Source organism: Arachis stenosperma, chromosome 6 (genome assembly GCF_014773155.1).
Source record: "Arachis stenosperma cultivar V10309 chromosome 6, arast.V10309.gnm1.PFL2, whole genome shotgun sequence".
Taxonomy (NCBI): Eukaryota; Viridiplantae; Streptophyta; class Magnoliopsida; order Fabales; family Fabaceae; genus Arachis; species Arachis stenosperma.
This window is the reverse complement of record NC_080382.1, coordinates 131,607,594-131,613,343: the sequence shown is the minus strand read 5'-3', so window position 1 is coordinate 131,613,343 and position 5,750 is coordinate 131,607,594.

The window sequence follows — 5,750 nt, the reverse complement described above, 5'->3', positions numbered from 1 at the left end:
TTTCGCACGCGTATGTGTGTGTTTTTTGTGTTTTTCGCTCATTTCGAACGTGTGCATGTTATTCGCTCGTATCATACGTATTTGAATCTTTCGCTCGTTTCGAACGTGTGTGTTTTTTTTATGTTATTTGCTCTTTTCACACTTGTGCGTGTTTTTTGCTCGTTTCGCACGTTTGTGTGTTTTTCGCTTGTTTCTCGCACGTGTGTGTGTTTGTCGCTCGTTTCACACATGTGTGTGTTTTTTAATTTTTTAATTTTTTGTTTTTCGCTCATTTAGCACATTTGCATGTTTTTTGCTCGTTTCGCGCGTATGTGTGTTTATCTCTCGTTTCGCATGTGTGTGTGTGTTTTTCAATCGTTTCGCACGTGTGTATTTTTTGTTTTTCGGTCGTTTCGCATGTGTGTTTATTTATTTATTTATTTTCACTCGTTCCGCATGTGTGTGAGTGTTATTTTTGTGTTTTCACTCGTTTTGCACGTGTGTGTTATTTTTTTTGTTTTTTCGCTCGTTTCGCACGTGTGTGTGTGTTTTTTTCCGTGTTTTTTGCTCCTTTTGCACGTATGCGTGTTTTTCGCCAGTTTTCGCGCATGTTTGAGTTTTTTGATCGTTTCGCATGTGTGTGATTGTTTTTTTTTGTGTTTTTGCTGGTTTCACATGTGTGTTTTTTTCTCTTGTTTCGCACATATGCGTGTTTTTCACTTGTTTCGCACGTATGTGTGTTTATTGCTCGTTTCGTACGTGTGTGTTTTTTTGTGTTTTTCATTCATTTCGCACGTGTGTTTGTTTTTCACCCGTTTCGCACGGGGTCTGTGGTTTTTTTTGTTTTTTTTTGCTCGTATTGCACGTGTGTGTATTTTTTTTCTCTTTCGCACGTGTATGTTTTTCTGTGATTTTTGCTCTTTTCGCACGTGTCATTGTTTTCGTTCGTTTCGCACGTGTGTGTTTTTTGCTTATTTCGTATGTCTCTGTTTTTTTGTGTTTTTCGCTCATTTCGTCCATGTGCGTTTTTCGCTTGTTTCGCACTTGTGTGTTTGTTTTTTATTTATTTTTTTGTGTTTTTTGCTCATTTCACACATGTGTACGTATTTTTTTTATGTTTTTTGCTCGTTTCGCACGTGTGTTTTTTTTATTTTTTTACTTTTTTCGATCATTTCACACGTGTGTTTTTTTGTGTGTTTTTCGCTTGTTTCGCACGTGGGCGTGTTTTTTTACTCGTTTTCGCACATGTGTGTGTTTTTTGCCCATTTCGCACATGTGCGTGTTTTTCGTTCGTTTCGCACGTGTGCGTGTTTTTTACTTGTTTCGCACGTATGTGTATTTTTCTTGTATTTTTCGCTCGTTTGGCACGCGTGTGTTTTTCTTTATTTTTCACTCTTTTCGCACGTATGCGTGTTTTTCGCTCGTTTTGTCCGTATGTGTTTTTTTTTTTTTCGCTCGTTTCGATCGTGTGCATGTTTTTCACTCGTTTCGCACGTATTTGTATTTTTCGCTCGTGTCGCACTTGTGTATTTTTTGCTCGTTTCGCACGTGTATGTTTTTCGCTCGTTTTGCATGTGTATGTGTTATTTTATTTTATTTGTGTTTTTCGCTTGTTTCGCACGTATCTGTGTTTTTCGCTCATTTCTCACGTGCGTCTGTTTTTCGCTGGTTTTGCACATGTGTGTGTTTTTCGCTCCTTTCGTACGTGTGTGGGTTTTTCCCTTATTTCGCGAGCGGGTATGTGTTTTTTCATTTTTGTTTTCGCTCGTTTCGCACGTGTGTTTTTCGTTCGTTTCACACGTTTATGTTTTTTAATTTTTTTGTTTTTCGATCGTTTTTCACGTGTTTTTCTCTGTGTTTTTCACTGGTTTCGCACGCGTGCGTGTTTTTCACTCGTTTCGCACATGTGTGTGTGTTTTTTGCACCTCTCGCACGCATGTTTTTTCATTTTTGTGTTTTTTGCTCACTTCGAACGTGTGCTCATTTTTCGCTCGTTTCGCACGTGTGCGTGTTTTTACTCACATGGATTTCACATGGAGGTTGTGGTTTTTTTTGTGTTTTTCGCTCGTTTTGTACGTATGTGTGTTTTTCGTTCATTTTGTACTTGTGTGTCGTTTGATTTTGTGTTTTTCGCTCGTTTCGCACGTGTGTGTGTCTGTGTTTTTTTTGTTGTTTTTCGCTAGTTTCACATTGCGTGTTTTTCGCTCGTGTCGCATGTGTTTGTGAGTGTTTTTTTATGTTTTTCAGTCGTTTCGCATGTGGGTCCGTATTTTTCGCTCGTTTCGTATGTATTTGTGTTTTTCGCTCGTTTCGCACGTGTGCGTATTTTTCTTGTATTTTCCGCTCGTTTCGTATTCATGTGTGTGTTTTTCGCTCATTTCGCACACGTGTGTGTATTTTTCGCTCGTTTCGCACGTGTGCGTGTTTTTCGTTCATTTCACACGTGTGTGTGTTTTGCTCATTTCACACGGGGTATGTGGTTTTTTGTGTTTTTCGCTCGTGTCGCACGTATGTGTGTTTTTTGATCGTTTCGCACGTGTGTGATTGTTTTTTTAATTTGTTTGTGTTTTTGTTGGTTTCACATGTGTGTATGTTTTTCGCTTGTTTCGCACATATGCGTGTTTTTCGCTCTTTTCGCACTACTGTGTGTTTTTCGCTCGTTTCGCATGCGTATGTGTGTGTGTTTTTGTGTTTTTCGCTCATTTCGAACGTGTGCGTGTTATTCGTTCATTTCATACGTATTTGTATTTTTTGCTCGTTTCACACGAGTGTGTGTAATTTTTCTGTGTTTTTCACTCGTTTCGCACGCGCGTGTGTGTTTTTCTTTGTGTTTCTCGTTCTTTTCGCACGTGTGCGTGTTTTTTGCTCGTTTCGCTCGTGTGTATTTTTCGCTCGTTTCGCACGTGTGTTTGTTTTTCGCTCGTTTTGCATGTGTGTGTGTTTTTTTATTTTGTTTGTGTTTTTCGCACGTTTTGCATGTATGTGTGTTTTTTTGTTTTTTTGTTCGTTTCACACGTGTGTGAATTTGTTTTTGCTCGTTTCGTACGTGTATGTTTTTTGTGATTTTTGCTCTTTTCGCACGTGTGCGTGTTTTTCGTTCGTTTCGTACGTGTGTGTTTTTTTTTGTGTTTTTCGCTCATTTCACCGATGTGCGTTTTTCGCTCGTTTCGCACTTGTGTGTTTGTTTTTCATTTATTTTTTGTGTTTTTCGCTCGTTTCACACATATGTGCGTATTTTTTTTATGTTTTTCGCTCATGTCGCACGTGTGTTTTTTTGTGTACTTTTCGCTTATTTCGCACGTGTACGTGTTTTTTACTCGTTTCGCACATGTGTGTATGTGTTTTTTGCTCCTTTCGCACGCGTGTATGTTTTTTTCATTTTGGTGTTTTTCGCTAGTTTCGCACGTGTGCGTGTTTTTCGCTCATTTCGCATGTGAGCGTGTTTTTCGTTCTTTTCGCACGTGTGTGTATTTTTCGTTCTTTTCACGCGTGTGCGTGGTTTTTTTTGTGTTTTTCGTTTGTTCTGCACATGTGTGTGTTTTTTTATGTTTTTCGCTCGTTTCGCACGTGTTTGTTTTTCGCTCGTTATGCATGTGTGTATGTGTGTTTTGTGTTTTTCGCTCGTTTCACAGTGTCTTTTTCGTTCATTTTACTCGTATGTGTTTTTCGCTCGTTTCGCACAGGTGCGTATTTTTTGCTCGTTTCACACGTGTAACTGTTTTTCGCTCGTTTCGCACGTGTGTGTTTTTTTATGTTATTTGCTCTTTTCACACGTGTGCGTATTTTTTACTCGTTTCGCATGTCTGTGTGTTTTTCGCTTGTTTCTCACGTGTGTGTTTTTTTTATTTTTTATTTTTTCCTATTTTTCGCTTATTTCGCACATTTGCGTGTTTTTCGCTCGTTCCGCACGTGTGTGTTTATCACTCGTTTCGCATGTGTGTGTGTTTTACGATCGTTTCGCACGTGTGTGTTTTTTTATTTTTCGGTCGTTTCGCATGTGTGTTTTTTTATTTATTTTTTTTGTTTTTCACTAGTTCCGCATGTGTGTTTGTTTTTTTTTTGTGTTTTTCACTCGTTTCGCACGTGTGTTGTTTTTTTTTGTTTTTCACTCATTTCGCACACGTGTGTGTGTGTGTGTGTGTCTGTGTGTGTGCGTGTGTGTGTGTGTTTTTTCGTGTTTTTCGCTCATTTTGCACGTATGCGTGTTTTTCGCCAGTTTTCGCGCATGTGTGTGTTTTTCGATCGTTTCGCACGTGTGTGATTGTTTTTTTTTGTTTTTTTGCTGGTTTCACATGTGTGTGTGTTCTTTGCTTGTTTCGCACATATGCGTGTTTTTCGTTTGTTTCGCCCGTATGTGTGGTTATTGCTCGTTTTGCAGCTATGTATGTTTTTCACTCGTTTCGCACGTGTGTGTTTTTTTTTGTGTTATTCGCTCATTTTGCACGTGTGTTTGTTTTTCGCTTGTTTTGCATGTATGTGTATGTGTTTTTTCTTTTGGGTTTTTCACTCGTTTCGCACGGGGTCCTTGTTTTTTTTGTTTTTCTGCTCGTTTTGCACTTTTTTTTGTATTTTTCGCTCGTTTCACACGTGTATGTTTTTGTGATTTTTGCTCTTTTCGCACATGTTCGTGTTTTTCGTTCGTTTCGCATGTGTGTGTTTTTTGCTTGTTTCGTATATGTGTGTTTTTTTTGTGTTTTTTCGCTCATTTCGCGCATGTGTGTTTTTCACTAGTTTCGCACTTGTGTGTTTGTTTTTTATTTACTTTATTGTGTTTTTCGCTCGTTTCACACATGTGTGCGTATTTTTTTTGTTTTTCGCTCATTTCGCACGTGTGTTTTTGCTCGTTTCGCACGTGTGTGTTTTTTCTTTTTTGTGTTTTTCGATCGTTTTTACACGTGTGTGTTTTTTGCTTGTTTCGCACGTGTGCGTGTTTTTCACTCGTTTCGCAAGTGTGTTTGTATTTTTTGCTCCTTTCGCACACGTGTGTGTTTTTTCATTTTTGTGTTTTTTGCTCGTTTCGCACGTGAGCGTAATTTTCGTTCGTTTCGCATGTGTGCGTGTTTTTCCTCATTTCACACGGGGTGTGTAGTTTTTTTCTGTTTTTTCGCTCGTTTCGCACGTATGTGTGTTTTTCGCTCATTTCGCATGTGTATGTGTTTTTTTTGTATTTTTCGCTCGTTTCGCACGTGTATGTGTGTGTCTGTGTGTTTCTTTTGTTGTTTTTTGCTAGTTTCACGTTTTGTGTTTTTCGCTTGTTTCGCATGTGTTTGTGTGTGTTTTGTTATGTTTTCACTCGTTTCGCAAGTGTGTATATTTTTCACTTGTTCGCACGCGTGTGTATTTTTCTTTGTTTTCGCTCTTTTCGCACGGGTGTGTTTTTCGCTCGTTTCGCACACGTATGTGTGTGTTTTTTGTGTTTTTCGCTCATTTTGAACGTGTGCGTGTTATTCCCTCGTTTCGAACGTATTTGTATTTTTCGCCCGTTTCGCACGAGTGTAGTGTATTTTTTCTGTGTTTTTCACTCGTTTCGCACGCGCGTCTGTGTTTTTCTTTGTCTTTTTCGTTCTTTTTGCACGTGTGTGTATTTTTCGCTCGTTTCGCACGTGTGTGTTTTTTTATTTTTTGTTATGTTTTTTGTGTATTTTTCCCTCGTTTGCACGTGTGTGAGTTTTTCGCTCATTTTGCATGTGTGTGTTTTTTTATTTTGTTTGTGTTTTTTGCTCGTTTCGCACATATGTGTGTTTTTTTTTGTTTTTCGCTTGTTTCGCACG